Consider the following 16,834-nt stretch of genomic DNA (forward strand, 5'->3'; position numbering starts at 1 on the left):
GCCAGCCACTACGGCTAATTTCGAGATAAAACCTAGTATTCTTCAAATGATCCCTATATTCTTAGGAAAAGATGATGAGAACCCTTATTTTCATATTAGGGACTTTGAGGAAATCTGTGGGACAATTAGGATAAAGGACCTTACCGATGAAGTCTTGAAACTTAAGATGTTTCCCTTTTCTTTGAGAGACAAAGCCAAGACCTGGCTGAACAACTTACCGTCTGAATCCATAGAAACATGGCAGGAACTTATCGCTGCCTTCTATATGAAATTCTACCCTAAGCATAAAACTGCAGCTGTTAGGCAGAAAATTAGTGCTAGTGTGCAACAAGAGGGAGAGTCTCTTTATAGGTTTTTAGAGCGATTCAATGATCTCCTATCTCAGTGTCCTCACCATGGATTTGATAATATGAAACTTGTACAGATTATTTATGATGGTTTAGACTATTCCACCAAAGCCATGGTTGAGTCTATGTGCGCTGGAGAGTTCACTAGTAAAAATGCTGATGATGCTTTTACCTTCTTAGGAGCTATCGCTGAAAAATCCCAACAGTGGGAATCTTGTGTTGAACCCCCTAAAAGACTCTTGGTCAATAGAAGTAGCACCAATATGGTAGATACGAGTTTTGCGTCAGATGCTAAGTTTGCTGCTTTATCTAGAAGGTTAGAAGCTTTGGAAATGGGCCAGACTAAAAATAGGTCCCTTGTTGAACCTAATAGAGCCTCTCAAGTCTCTAGTTGTGGAATAAAGCCCGATAATTCATTTTGGGAAGGTCAGGTTAGTGAAGAGCAAGCCCATGCTGTCTATAACAATGCTAGGTTTGAGAACCGTCAGAAGTTTGACCCATACTCAGAAACCTACAACCCTGGTTGGAGAAACCATCCTAATTTCTCTTGGTCTAAGGGCCAGAGTCAAGGCCAGTCTAGTAATTCTCAGCCTCCCCCAGGTTTTGGTTTTAAGAACTCTTCAGGTCAAACCCAGTTTCAGAACACTTCCGAGAAAAAGATCTCTACCTTAGAGGAAGCTATCACTATGTTAGTAAGTAACCATGACATGCTATCAAAGAACCACATGAGCTTTCAACAAGAAACTAGGCAAGAGTTGAAGAATAATTCCCAGAGTCTTGCCAAATTAGAACTTCAAGTAGGACAAATAGCTAAGTTTATAAGTGAGAGAGAAAATGGAAGGTTCCCTAGTCATACTGATCCTAACCCCAAAGGAGAGAAATCGTACAATCATGTGAATGCTGTCACAACCCTAAGAAGTGGAAAGAAAGTTGACAACAAGGTCGCCATGCCTGATAGTGAACATGCTGTAGTTCACCCTGCTGAGCCAGAAAATGAGGAGACTGATAGAGTCTCCAAAGAGACCAATGAGGGTCCTGTTGAGCCTCACTTTGTTCCCAGAGCCCCGTTTCCCCAGCTGCTAGTTCCGACTAAGAGGGAGTCCAACTTTAATGATATATTGGAGGTTTTTAAGCAGGTTAATATCAACCTTCCATTATTAGACGCAATTAGGCAGATTCCCTCTTATGCCAAGTTCCTTAAGGACTTGTGTACGCGAAAGCGTAAGCTCAGTGTCCAGAAGAAAGCCTTCATAGCTAGTCATGTGAGTTCTATTATTCAGAATACCACTACTCCTAAGTATAATACCCAGGGTCCCCTACCATTTCTTGTACAATAGGTAAGTACCGTGTTGAGAAAGCGTTGCTTGACTTAGGAGCCAGTGTGAACTTACTGCCATACCATGTGTACCTTAAGCTAGGACTTGGTGAGATGAAACCTACCCAGATAACACTCCAGTTAGCTGATAGGTCCGTTAAAATCCCTCGTGGTGTGATCGAGGATGTTCTTATTGAGGTCGACAAGTTTATTTATCCAGTGGATTTCGTGGTCCTAGATACCCAACCTGTCCCCGACCCAGAGAACCAAATACCTGTGATTTTAGGTCGCCCATTCTTAGCTACGTCTAATGCGATCATAAACTGTCGAAATGGTATCATGAATCTTTCTTTTGGTAATATGACTATTGAGCTGAATATTTTTAATGTAAACAAGCTACATTCTGAGCTAGATAGCACATGTATTGAAGAGGTGAACATGATAGGAACCTTAGTTCAGGAGTCATTACCAAACATCGTATCGGAAAATACATTGGAGAGTTGTTTATCCCATTTTAGCCTGGATTTCGACGATAATAGTAACATTGAACAAGTTAATGCTCTGTTGGATTCTGTTCCTATGTTAGATATTGATATATGGAAAAATAGGTTCGAACCATTACTAGTTTCCGAGTCTATCTTAACACCTTATTTAAAAGAGCCTCCTGAGTTGGAGTCTAATTATACATTTTTAGGCCCACCCGAGTCTTTCCCTGTGATTATAGCTTCCGATTTGGATAGTGATCAGGAAATTAGGCCAGAGACCGTGCTTCAAGAAAATAAGGAAGCCTTAGAGTGGACCATAAAAGATATGAAGCAAGCTGAGGATGAACCACCTGATTATGACTTAGAGAAAGCAATTGACCTTTTTCAAGAACCCGATGGTCTAGAAATTAGGAACATTGTGACTAGTCATTGTAGAGGCACCCAAAATTCTAAGTTTGGGGGTAGAGAACTAGAAGAATCTCTTGAGTATTTTAAGGACTGGGAAGATCCGGAAATTCAAGCAATAATGAGAGGTTTGTGTGAGAGTAGTGAAAACCCTAAGTTTGGGGCTAGTAATGATTCTTGTGATCGTAAATTATCCCCATTAGAAGTTCCTATCTTGGGACTCGAGCCTAGTGAGGTATTCCATGAGTCTATTCAGACTCCACAACCCGATCCTCCTGATAATGTCCAGGAAAAAATCCATATATTAGAGACCCGTTTTTCGGATAAAGCTGTTTGCCGAGACACTCATATGAAGCCCAAGTGGTCACCCGAGATAAATCCAGTTGTCTTGCGAGAAACTTTAGATCAGGTTGTGCTCTATCTGCTCATTTTTCTAATCTTGAGCATTTGTCTCCTATTCGTGGCAGTTCTATTTGGTCTTATGGACCCACAATTGTTTCGACTATTGGTATACGACTTTGGAAGGTGAAAATTCTTTTTGAGGTATTTGATGTCTAGCTAATGACTATAAAGTTAGCGTTTCCTGCGAGGCTCCCGCGTTCATGTGATACGGTAATATCCTTCCTTATTTCTTTTCCCTCCAGTGGTAATAGTTTCTCCTTGTTCATGCTTTTAATTTCATCTTTAGAACATTGAGGACAATGTAAGATTTAAGTTTGGGGGTGGGGAAGAAACACTTTTTGTCACCTTTTTGCAATAAATAAACTCCAGAGCCTAGAAATTTATGCCTATTGAGGATTGCACTAACTAATCTAAGTGGATGGAAGCATTTTGATTGTAGGAGTTTGAGGAACCAATCTGATTAGATGGAAACATCTAAAGAGTCTATTCATAAAAGCACAGAGCTCAGGTGTTAGAAATAACATGATAGTTTCACCATATCTCGTTGAGTCCTTTTCACTTCTATTTTTATTTTATTTTGTTTTTAAACTATGTTTCTCTAAGTGATACGTGGGGCCCACGATTCAAGTTGTTACCAATGCTAGGGTGAATTAGAGTGATTGAGATACCATGAAAAAAAAAAGTTGAAAAAGAAAAAGAGAAAAAAAAAAAAAAAAAAAAAGTTGAAAAAAAGAAAAAAAAAAAGAGAAATTGAGACCAGACCATTTGACCAAAAGGAATAAATTCAATAAAGTCGACCACTGGTACCCTTGTATATGCCAGTTGTGTTGACCTAGAGTTAGGTTATCGACCACTGGTACCCTTGTATATGTCAGTGTGTTGATATTAGTCAGACTAGTATCTCAATCCATTAGGATAGGTTCATTTTGGCGGAGGCCTTCAGACAGATATGGGAAACGTCGTTCACTTAGTAAACATCAAAACCATCTATGTTTTCTATATCCATCTTCTTGATCTATCCATGTGATTAGTTTTGACTCCGAATATGATGTCCATAGTGCAACTATCTGAGTAGAGCTCTGTCACTTTATATGAATTTTAGTATGCTTGAGTGCAAACTCGTGTACAACAATTGGAATTTCGCATCAGGGTACTTCTTCCTGTAGTCAATAAGTATGCCAACCAAGGAGATTCTTTAGTGCCTTCCAAGGTTCTGCGTAGATAGCTAAGGTCTGGAGTACAGGTTTTGTGGGTATATCTCTGGTAAGCCCTCCCGAGACTATAACTCGGCCACTAGGGCCACCTAGGGGTTTAAAGGGTTATTGCATACGCTAAATGCAATCGACGATGCCTGCGACAGTGAGTTAGAATTTTATTTTGTAGTTTTGATTTGCTCGGGACTAGCAAATAATAAGTTTGGGTGTATTTGATAGACGCATTTATGTGTCTAATTTATCTCAATTATATATATTGTTAGTGCTCGATATTGTACTTATTTGGATATTTTATTTATTTGTAGGTGTTTTTAGAAGAATAAAGTTTTGCGGCGAAATTGGCTGAAAATGCGGCGTTTGGACCTTCGTTGATAAAGTACCGGAAGCGCCCCAGAAGTGTACCGGAAGTACCCCAGAAATACCCCGGAGGAACCCCGAAAAAAGTGCGGAAAATGCCCCAGAGGACACTTGCTATACGGACCCTTGATTTTGGATAAGGGGTAACCTAATTACTAAGGGGTGACCCATTTCCAGGCATCTGCTAAAGGGAGACCATCCACAGATAAGGGGAGGTCAACTTCTCAAATTCAAAAGAAAATTTTGGCGGGAAATTTTTTTTTCACCAGACAGATTTAGGGTTGGATTTTCGGACGAGTTTTAATGAGATTCAATCACTGATTCTCATGGGCTGGACGTGATATAGATATACAATTCTAGTATGGATGATTTCATGGGCTTAATTGGTCTAGAATGGCCGGGAGAAGTGAATCAAAGTTCAACATGATACGTACTCTTTCGGTTTATTTTCAAAGATTTTGGGAAGAATTTTGGGAGAGTTTTACGCTGGATAAAGATGTACCTAGTCTTGTTCAAGTCTTAAGAGAATTTTGGAGCGTAATAACTGGCCATAGGACGCGTACAAAGCAACAGAAAAGAGATTATTCTCTCAACTGCTCGAGAAGAAAAAAAGAGAAATACTCTCGGATTTAGTCGAGATTTATGGATCTGTTGGGCTATATAAGTGTTGGTTTACATCAAAGAAAGGTTAGAAACCCTTAGGAGAGAATTAGGAGAGAGTTCAGAGCCGAAACGAGGAAGATACCATTGATTGTTGCTGCTGCTGCTGCTGTTCGAGGAGGAAGAAGAAGAGGAAGAACAGACCTGCTAAGGCAGTCGTTCTTTATCAGTCTTAAAACCAGAAACGAGTGTCGCTGTTTACAGCACACGATTTGTATCGTTCTTTCCAGCAGCTTACACCCTTTGTAAGAACACCCTGTGTCGCTATTTACAGCACTTTAATTCTATCGTTTCTTCTCAGCACTTACACCATTTGTAACAGTGACGCTGTAACACTTCTGCAGCGTTGCTAATTTCAATTATCAATCATTTTCATCAATAAAAGCACTTATTTAGCCATGAATACATCTTGTGAGTGTGTTTTCGGGATGAGGAGCTAAACCCATTAGCCAAGGCGACGGAGGAAGCCATTGTTCCACATTAATTGGTATAATTCTAATTTTAATATTTATTTGCAATATTTTTACATGATTATTTGCATGGAATTTATATTGGATAATTGATTTTTATTGAATAATTGTGATTCGTTTTGATGGAGCATGCTTAGTTTAAGACTTTTGATGTTTCATGCTTGGTGTTTACATTTATTACTTCAAAAATCTACAAAAGGCATAAAATTAGAATCACTCTAAAAAAAAAAATTGCATGAATATTAATTATTAGAATTTATCAAATAATGGGTCAATGGTGGAATACAAGTCTTGGTGTGTTTTTCTCTATAACTTTGAACAACTCTTTTTATTTGCTTGTTTAATTTAAATCTAAAAATTGTTTTCTTCACAAGTCTGATACGAATCCGTTTTACCACTTCAACTACAATCACTTTTGATAAACCATCACTAACACACATGTACATAGCTAACACAATGGTTTATTTTGAAATTTAGAAAATGCAAAATACAATTTTAAGATTTTATAAGTCTTTCATTTGGAACCAACTAATGGGGATAGAACCATGGAATAACTTAAACCCGGAACAAATATTCTGGGAACCAAAAATTTCAGTCCATATATTTCCTACCACTATCGACGCAACCAAAGTAACCAAACTAAAATCGAGCTCAACATAGACTTGACAAATTTTCCATCTCCTTCTATACCTCAGATCGAAACCAATCGGAAGAGAAAAACCCAAGCAAACTCAAATGATCCTTTTTTGAATCAAACTCCAATCAAAGAAAACCCAATCTCATTCTTATGATTTCTCTATATACTCATCAATTTCAGGGAATTTGAAGAGATATAATAACGATGAAGGTGATTGAAATTCGTTGGTTATCGTTTCTGGTATGATTTCCCTTCTTTTTATTATTCGATTACATACTACAGTTCTTCAATTGTGAACTTACGGTTTAAACAATGAGGGTTTTAAAAACAGTGGGTTTAATTGAGAGTTTTTAATTGTGATTGTTGCCAATCGCTATCGCTATTTTTACGGTTCGTCTTTAATTTGTATTTGAATTCGTGGGTATTCATTAAATTTTGTTGTAAATTGTTCTTGGTATCTAATTCGATGAAGAAAACTTAGGTTTTGGTGAATTCGCAACATTTTGGTTTGTATTTATTTGCTAATTTGATGAAATTCTATTGAATTAGAGTAGTCCATAGTGGCTAGGTAATGTGGATTTGTGAAGCATATCGAATACCAACAACCCTTTTCTTGTGAGTAAGTTTTTCAGAGAGAGTTAGGTTTGTACAAGAATTCAGAAATCTGGTCATTGTTCTTGTTCATTGTTAGTTTGGGTTTGTAAACTTCCATTGTTAGTTTGGGTTTGCAGACTCTGTCATGATGCAGAATAGGGTTTCTGGTAGTGATTTAGTTTGTTGTATGATGCGCGCAGATGTTGCCCAAGTCTTTTGATGAATCAGTTTGGATAAAATTTCTTGTGACTGAGGGATATATTGCTTGTAGTATGATTAAGTAGTCTCTCTGCTACTTAACCTCTCTCACTCCCTCTCTAAAACCAGACTTGAAACATTAGAACGTGATGAGCTGAGTATTTTTTTGGATTAATCAATTCATGTTGGTGAAGCCATTGATCGGTGGCCTCCTAGATTTTATTAAATCAGGTGCGGAAGCACAGGTTGACTAAACCTGGCTGTAGTCCCCCCTTTTTTCTTTCAAAACCTCACCAAGTTAGGGTTTTACCCTTATACAAAACATAAAAGTTCAGTTTAGTCCACCAGGATGATCGTTTTAGTTCACCAAACATAAAAGTTTACCAGCAGTTTTGTCCACGAGAAGAACAGAGAAAAAAAATATGAAGAGTTAGCTACTTAGTTGAATTCAATGCGATTATTATTCACAAAATCAACTACATATGGATTTTTCTTCTATGCTCCGCAATACAGATAACTAATTAGCTCTTACTCGTGATATTGAATTAGGTTTTGCAGAATGATGTGAATTGTTTTCTATAGCTTTGGAACTTTTGATTATTCTTAGCTTTTATTATCAATAAATCTAGGGGGTTTGTTAAAATTGCTGCTAAACACTTGAGATTATCACTGCGAAACAATTTAATTTTGAATTCAGACTTGTGTGCAACGACATATGATGCACGTTCCTCTTGTGGATGATGAATTGCATCACTGTGGTGCCATGGAGATCTATCTACCAACCGCGGTTTCTCATTTTACCATCATCGTTGTAAGAGTAGGATTCGTAATCTTTTTACATTGCAGTAATACTTTTTCTTAGACAATGTTTAAATACTCCTTTGTCTCTTCTTTCTTGCTGTAGTATCGTCTCATCTTTCCTGTGGTAAAATTGTTCGTCTCATCTTTTGTGCGTTCGCGGCAATTTTAGGCATAAGTATATCAAATGACTATCTTACTGTAAAACACAACATTTCAGTTCTTTTTTGTGCGTTTGGTGAGATTTTAGGTTCAAGCATATCAAATGACTATCAAGATTTGTCTAACTTGATAAAGTATGCTAAAAAAACGCGCAGAGATTTTAGGTTCGAGCAGAGATGGTATGGATTCAGATGACCCGAACGCGCCTTGCAAACTTGGTTCTCATTTCATCATACTTGAAAAGATCAATGGTGAGGAGGATAAGCTCTATAAAGAAATCAAGGTAGTCGTATTCACCTTTTCTGCTCAAAACTCCCACTTGTATAGTATGCTTTTATTATTATCAGTTTATATGTGATGACTGACTACTACACCTGTGTCCCCTAGCTATGTAAACTTGTCTATCCTACATTGTTGTTGAGCAAATACAGTTGAATCCTTTCTAGACTCACAAACTTCTTGAACTGATCTCATCTGAAACAAGGTTCACTAGGGTGTTGGCCGTTATTCTGGGTGACTGTGTAATCTATAACAGATCTGTTGAGAGTAGTAAGGATACTTTATGGTAGTTGATGTCATCAGCCAGAAGATTGGTCTTTACTGCATACTTCCTGAGATTCGAGGAGATACAGAACAAGGTATGTCTTGGTTGAGAAGATTTATCTTCAATTTTATTTTTCCCATTACGCTCTTCAGTAAAGATTCTTTAGCCCTATCCTTTTACTATACCTACTGTCTCATTCTAGCAACTTATTGTTGTGTGCAAGGGATATTTTCGATGTTGGTTAAGAGATATTAGAGATTTTGACCATATGGATCAAACTCAGATTTGAAGCTGCAAAGGCATATAAAGATTAGTGATTAGGTTGGTTAAGAGAATGCAGTTTACCTTTGGATGATCATCCGTTTAACGTTTTCGCCATTATCTAATTAGTGTTATTCACTTGTTGCAAAACCATAGATGGTATCCCCTGTCTCATTTTTAAGTGTCAGCTTATAATTTCGAGTATTGTGATCTGTAACTGTAAGCATAATCCTCTTGATTTGTTTAAATTAGTTTCCCTGTCATCCATGTAATGTGCGTTCCTCATGCTATACCGTGGGCTCATGGTTCTAAATAGTGCTCTAATTAGTTCTATTCACGTATTGCAAGTTTGAAGTAAAAATATCTAAAGATTTGCACATGGAAAAAGTCGTTCATATTAAGTAAACTCTAATGAAGCTTCCTTTTATGTCTTGGTGCAGGAACTGGTGATTCCGTTAGGAGCATGAAATTTTGTTGCGCACGAACTAAAGTAAAGAACACTTCCTAAGAAACGGAAAGATCGGGTTACGGATGTATGGTCATGGAGTGGCAATAGCAATTCTGGCGTTCTACTTTACATTCCTTCCTATATCAATACCACCATCCCTTGCTTTGGTTTCACAATTGTTAATTTTTTTGTTTAAGTTGTTGGCAGTTGTTCTTTTTGTTTTAGTTATTGTTTGTCAATTTTGTTTTGTTTGTTTAGTTAAATTCTTTTGTCAGTGCTGACAGATTTGCAACATTCTAGTTAAATTTCAGGAGTGTGACAAATTCGGATTCGTGTCTCAGAAACTGATTAGTGACTCGAAATCTTCCGATTTTGTGGACTTACTTTTATTTTCTCAATTTCGTTTTACAAATGGATTCCCGAAAAGAAATTAGATGAAATTAGATTGACCTTGTTATTCGAAACCTACTGTTTGGTTTGGACAAGTGTATCTCAATTTGATAACGTTTTGGAGACACAAGTTTATGTTGTCGTTGAACGAAATATTGGGAATTTCGAAAAAATCGGATTTGTGTCTCAGAAATTGATTAGTGACTTGAAATCATTTGATTTTGTGTAGTTAATTCCATTTCCTCAATCTCATTTTAAAAATGGATTCCCGAACATTCATTTAGATTGACCTTGTTATTTGAAACCTACTATTTGGTTTAGACAAGTATCTCAATTTGATAACGTTCTAAAGACACAAGTTTGTGTTGTTATCCAACGAAATAACTGGCGTTGAAGTATGAAAACTAGCGCCGAAGTATGAAACTAGCCTCGTAAATGGTGTGATTTCAACATCTCGGGTTCAATGATTACTCGATTTGGACCCGAGCTTCTCATTCTGGTAAAATGAAGACGAAATATTTCAGATTTGAACATTTCGGGTTCAAAGATTACCCGATTTGGACCTGAGCTTCTTATTCTGGTGAACTGGAGACAAAATATATCATATTTGAACACCTCGGGTTCAAAGATTACTCGATTTGGACCTGAGCATCTTATTATGGTGAACCGAAGACCAAATATATCATATTTTAACATCTCGGGTTCGAAGATTACTCGATTTGGACCTGAGCTTCTCCTTCTGGTGAACTGAAGACAAAATATAAGCTTTGTGGTTTATAGTTTTTATGCCGTTATGCCATATATGATTTTCGAATCAACACTGAGATTCATATTTATCGATTCCGATGATGTATCATGCTAATTTTTAAGTCAGAACCCTCCCGAAACTTCCTAGTTTACCACATTTGAAGTTCTAATCGACCATGATCTTCATATTTATCGATTTTTATGATGTATCATGATAAGTTTGAAGTCAGAACCCTCTCGGAGCTTTGTGGTTCATAGTTTGTATAACGTTATACCATATTTAAAATTCAACACTGATCTTCATATTTATCGATTTCGATGATGTATCATGCTAAGATTGAAGTCAGAACCCTCATGGAGATTCTTGGTTCATAGTTTGTATGCCGTTATACCACATTTGAAGTTCGAATCGACATTGAGCTTCATATATTATCGATTTTGATGATATATCATGCTAAGATTGAAGTCAGAACCCTCTCGGAGCTTTGTGGTCCATAGTTTATATGTCGTTATACCATATTTGAAGTTCGAATCAACATTGAGCTTCATATTTACCGATTTCGATGATGTATCATGCTAATTTTGAAGTCATAACCCTCCCGGAACTTCCTGGTTCATAGTTTGTATGACGTTATACCACATTCGAAGTTCGAATCGACACTGAGCTTCATATTTATCGATTTCAATGATGTATCATACTAAGTTTGAAGTCGAAACCCTACCAGAGAAATACTCCAAGTATCCAAGTGCCCAAGTCGAAGACAAGTGGAAGAAGTCCAACAAAAATGAGCAAAAGTTCTCAAAAGCAATAGACGGGACAAATACTAAGATTAACTCATTCAAATTCATGATTTTTTATTACCAGATTGAAGAGAATTCAAAAAGAATAAGATCATTCCGAGTTCGGACGAAGAAGTTGCCGGAAAATCAGAGTTACGCAGAAAACACAAATTTATCCAACAAAAACACAATTGCCTTGATCCGTATGAAAATGCCAAACGAAATCCGCACCATCCACATATCCGTATGAAAACCCCACACGAAATTTGCACCATCCATAGGTTTCCATAATCTGTATGACCAAATAACTATCACTTTCCTCTACGACTCTCTCTTCCTCTCTTCCACTTTCTCCTCCGCCTCCCTAACAATTGCCGCCACCTTCACGACTCAGTGACCACCACCAATGAATCAATCTCTCTCACACACTCTGTACTATAGATTAATTAATTGCTTAGCGACGGCAAATGGAGAATGATTTGGGCGTTGTTAAGACTTAAAGCACAAAGATTAAGCCGGATCTAGGGTTTGTATAATCTTCTCTTAAATTAAATCTGTACAAATTAACCTTTTTTTTTCATTATTATTTCATAGTTTTGAACGATTGGAGTGTGTTTTATGCGGATTTTAACATTTAATTTCATATTTCTAAAGATGGGTTTTCATACCAGGTTTTGTCGACGTCAAGGAATTGGGATTTTCTGGTAACTTTTTTTTTCCATTAGTTCTCGTGGTTAATTAACTAGGGTTTTTGGTGGTGACTTAGTTTATTGAATAGTGCAGATATTGTACGAGTCTTTTGCTGAATCATTTGGAGGAAAATGGCTTGGGGCTAAGGAATATGTTGCTTGTAGGATTAAGGAGTCTTTCTGCTACTTAACCTTTCTCACTCTCTGTATAGAAGGTGATGAGCAGAGTAGGCTTTCAGATGAATCAATTTCTGTAGATAAAGCCATTAATTGTTGTTGGCCTCATAATTTTGTCAAATATCTGTTTAAACTCATAAAATATGTATTTGTTGAGCTTCGTTTGTGATTTAGTAATCAATGTCACATGGATTTGATGTTGTTTCCTGTATTTCCCTGTATTACTATCATGTGCAGGACATTACTTTTGTCTATTGGTGGGCCCGGGAAAGCGTATAAAATTGAAGCGAAATGAAACGGGCCTACAGTAATACCGCAAGTGCACGGTCGTCAGTTGTAGATCGTGCAAGTACGGGTCGATCCACAGAGACTGGGTGTGTTTGGAGTTTCTAGCTATTTTGGGCTCTAAAATTGCTATTGTTGGGCTTTGGGTATCAATGGATTTTGGTAACCAGTGGGTTATGATTGTGCTTTGGGCCTTTGAATACTCTTGGAATGAATTGGGGTGTTGTCTTAATGAAATGAACTGAGCTTGAGCTCAGTTGGTTTTGTAGTGCACTAGGCTTTGGTTTTGAATTTGGGCTTGGGCTTAGTGTAGTGAACTGAGCCCTGGATCTCTAAACTTGATTCTGGACCTTTGCATGTGCGTTGGGCTTTGAGTTCACAGTGAACTGGGCCTGTCTTTAACCTTAAGAGTTTACAGTGGGCTTAAAGAAGAAGAGAAGTGACAGAGCTGAGAGCAAAGTGGGAATTAACAAGAGAGCAGTGAACAAGAATGGTAAAGAAAGACAGTGAGCAAACAGAAAGTGACAGTGAGGAAGTAACAAAGTGAAACAATGTATGTACAAGGCCAACATGAGAGGATATTTACAGGGCAGTGACAAGAGAGGACTGGTACTGTGGACAGCACAGGCAAAGGAAGAGAGGCACAACAGCAGCAGTAGGGTAATGCAGGCTGGGAAGGGAAGCAAAACAGGGCAGAACAAGGCAAAACAGGGCAATATATCAGAGGGAAAGTGGACAATGGCAATGAAAATAGTGTCATTATATACAATGTGGCAATATATACAATGATAAAACAACAGTGATCTACATGTGCATATTAACAATGGCATGGTAGTGGCAATGTGGTAGTGATAAATCAAGACAGTTGCAAACCAAGGCCTAAGCCAAGGGCAATGGCAGGGGAGCAAAACTACATATACAAAACAGAGAAACAACACAACTAGGTTATGAATCCACCTTGTGACCTAGCCAGATAGTGTAATTCTATGTTAAATCCCTGTCCCTAATGGAGCTAGGTGAAGGTTCAAGCCTGCCTATGTTCCAGGGTATACATAAATGGAATGGAAGGAGAAGAAGCTTGCTCAACTGTTTACTCCTAGCATTGACTGTCTTTTGACAGCACAATCAATCACAAGCACAGTTGAGCACTAAATTCCTCCATTACTCAATCAACTCAATTTACATGAATTATAACCTAGCATTCCACCACTAACAGTGACTTAAGGCATCATCTCAGCCTAGCTATACACATACACATGTGAGCTCACGTAACAACAATAAAAACAAAACAATTACTAAACAGAGCATTGAACTGAACATAAACAAACACAGAAGACATAAAACAAAAACATGAACTGAATTGAAACTAAATAAGAGCAACTGAACTGAAACTAAACAAGAGTAATGGAATAAACATAAAGATAGTTGCAAATTAAACACTAACCCTTGAGACACTGGCTATTCCAGTGCTCTTGGGTGACACACTAGCTAATCCAGGCATATCCAATACAACACCCCAAAGCCTCTATTTATACCCAATTCCCCCAATTTAGGGTTTTACACAATTCCCTCAAAAATTCCCAAAACCGTTGAAATTAGGGTTTGGTATTCTCACCTAATTCGCTGAAATCAATCCCAATTAACGTCGACCCATGCCTTGTAATCTCTTCCTGCTCCATTCCCATGCGCCAACTGCTACTCTAGACTCACCTATTTGACTGATTTCTCACCTAGGGTTTCAGAAAAAAGAATGGTGAGAAATCAGTGAAATAGAGGGCTAGAGAGAGGGGTATTAGGTGGTTTAGGTAATATAGGTGGTTGTGATGATGGTATGGTGGTTGCATGGTGGTTGTAGCAGGTGAAGAAGCTGGTGGTGATGATGGTGGTGCGGCAGGTGAAGGTGGTGGAGTTGCAGAGAGGGATGAGGTCGATGGAAAGAAGGGGAGGGGCTGTTTGTTTGGGTAGTATAGGGTTTGGTGTTAGAGTGTTGATCGGGGATATCAAGTTGGATGATCTTCGAAGCTAGGCCGTGGGATGTGGAGTTGATAGAACAATCTGACGGCGAGATGGAGTGGAGCTTGTAGCTACCGTTGGATGCATAGATACAACGAAACCGACGGCGCAAGATGGAGTTAGGTACTCTGGTGTTAAGCGGAAGTATTGAGATTTGATGCATAGTCAAAGAAGCGACCGTAGGATTCAAATGCAATCTAATCTGAAGGCTTAGAATTTAGGCACTATGATGTTTGACAAGAACTTCAGATTTTGATGAACGATGAAGAAGCGACCATTGGATGATGAGATGGATCCGATCTCACGGCTGAGAATGGAGGCGGGTATGGATATAGAAAATGGGTTTGGGTAAGGGTTTTGGGCCTTGGGTATGCCAAGCCCATATCTTCTTTAAGAACAATTCTTCCTTCTTGAGCCCATTCCTAGCTTTTTGGACGTGCGCTCCATTCTTTGCGGCTTCCTTGCGTAATTCTTCCTGGCTTTTCACCACTTTTCTGCTCCGCAAGTCATCCGACTTTATTTATTACCTAAAAATGCAAAATTAATTAAGAAAAATATTTATTCTTGAAAACAATGAAAATACAGAATATGGGATAAAATGTAGAATTAATGCACAAAAGATGAGTTAAATGCCAAGAAAAATATATAGAAAAATGCGCTTTTTAGCACTCATCATCTATCTTCTTGGATGTTGCAACTGTATTTGCCTATGGAACTCTATTCAAGTGTATTTCAGTGAAACATATGGTTGCAGGTCTGCATATGATGCTCTCTTTCCTATTTTAAAGTTCATTTTATATTTTGTTTATTCACTAACAAAGTATTTGTTTGATTTTGGCAGGAAATTATGGAGTTGCTTTCGCAGTTTTAGAACTTAAAGAGGTAAATACCTTGCCATTCAAAAATGCGTGACTCAGTAGATTAATTATTGATTATTTATACTTATGCATAATGTATGCATATGCTAAAAAGGAAGGTTTGGTAGCCGAGGCTGCTCGAGGACTTGCTTGGATGGATGGAAATGTAGAAAAGATGGAAAAGTAAACCCTTTAGCAGTTGAGAAAAATGTGAGTATGCTTGGCCTTATACGCAAGTACTGCAACCATAGTCATGGCAGCAAGCATGATATCTTAATGCACATATGTTATATGTTCTGTGATGCTACTCTAGATGTGTTGATGATAATTTATCTATTTTTGTTGGATACTGAGAGGTTTGAGGCAGTACGCCCTGTCCTAAGAGAGATGGCTCTTGCTGGTCTTGTTCACCTGGATGCAAAGCAAGAAGCAAGTTACCCAACATATATTTACTTTGTTGCTCAAAGTTGTAGGAAAGAGTGAGTTAAATTATCTCGCTTAGATTACTTACTTTCAATAGGGTACAAACTTCACTATCTAGATATCTGCATAATGTGCTTGGGTTCTGATCATTTTTGTTACATAGGTGCTCCTGAATTATCTAAAGAAGCTGCTGGTGTTTGCTTATGGTCATTGAGTCAAAACACAGATATTTACAAATAATGGTAAGGAATTCTTGTTGCTCCTGCAGTCTGTATCAATTTGCTAACTGATCATTCTACTTTTAACAGTGAGTTGGTTTTAGTTTATCCGAGATATTGGGCTCTCTAAAACATGTGCGACTGCAGGACAAGGTGTACTTAAAAAGCTGGCGAATAAATGATTGCAGCACTCTACTAAATATTTTGATCCTTTAAGGGAGTCTGTTAAGATTTTAAGGCAGGAGGTAAGATACATTATTTTAATTCGAATCAACTACTCAGTCTACGCAGAATATCATATTTAAAAGATTTATCTTGTTTATATTGACAAGTCAGGAATTCTTGATATCGCAAACCTTCTTGTCTTTGATGCAGAAATACACCATCCCACGGCTTGCAAATTGCTATGCTAATTCCTGGTTCTATCAGATATCTAAGGTACCCGATTTCAGTTTGTATATTAATTTGAGTACTTATGCCCCTGCAAATTAGTCTTAGCTGCATGTTTGATTACCAAGCTGTTTGTTGCTACTATTTTCAGGAAAAACTTCCTGTGCATAAAAGATTTAATGTTTGAACGCAGGGATCACATGGAGACTCAAATGTTGCAGACCCACCATCCGAGCGGTCATATGTAGTGTACTTTTGATTTATTAATGCATGATGTAACCTTTAGATAGAATTACACTGATAGAAGTAGGTTGTTCATTATATTTTCCTAGTGTATCAACCTTCTAATTTAGTGAATGGTTGCATAAATTCACTGGATATGAATATGAATATATGGATGTATTGTAATTTCACAAACAAGAATGATTATAAATTTGCAGTTTCATAGTTCGAATTTGAGAATATACTGCCTGACAATTTCAGGTGATCGGAACCTGGCTTTCTCAGGTGACCGGAACTGGGCATTTACAGGTGAAATCCCTGCACGGAATCACCTGAAAGGGCCTCT

At 37.8% G+C, this 16,834-nt stretch overlaps 2 long non-coding RNA genes across 4 annotated transcripts; both read left to right on the top strand.

The window, feature by feature from the left end:
- The first annotated feature begins 6,300 nt into the window (after nt 1-6,300).
- Nucleotides 6,301-9,695, top strand: LOC113300181. 3 transcript variants are annotated; one of them, XR_003335526.1, is made up of 3 exons: nt 6,301-6,532; nt 7,782-8,682; nt 9,290-9,695. It is a non-coding gene; the product is annotated as an uncharacterized LOC113300181 (long non-coding RNA). The 3 variants fall into 3 exon arrangements; XR_003335525.1 differs by having other exon boundaries at nt 8,200-8,682; XR_003335528.1 differs by lacking the exon at nt 6,301-6,532 and having other exon boundaries at nt 6,539-7,895; nt 8,200-8,682.
- A 5,860-nt stretch (nt 9,696-15,555) lies between these two features.
- Nucleotides 15,556-16,036, top strand: LOC113293675. The gene is made up of 3 exons (XR_003332452.1): nt 15,556-15,714; nt 15,822-15,900; nt 16,024-16,036. It is a non-coding gene; the product is annotated as an uncharacterized LOC113293675 (long non-coding RNA).
- Nucleotides 16,037-16,834: the final 798 nt, after the last annotated feature.

Source organism: Papaver somniferum, chromosome 7, assembly GCF_003573695.1.
Source record: "Papaver somniferum cultivar HN1 chromosome 7, ASM357369v1, whole genome shotgun sequence".
NCBI classification, from domain to species: domain Eukaryota; kingdom Viridiplantae; phylum Streptophyta; class Magnoliopsida; order Ranunculales; family Papaveraceae; genus Papaver; species Papaver somniferum.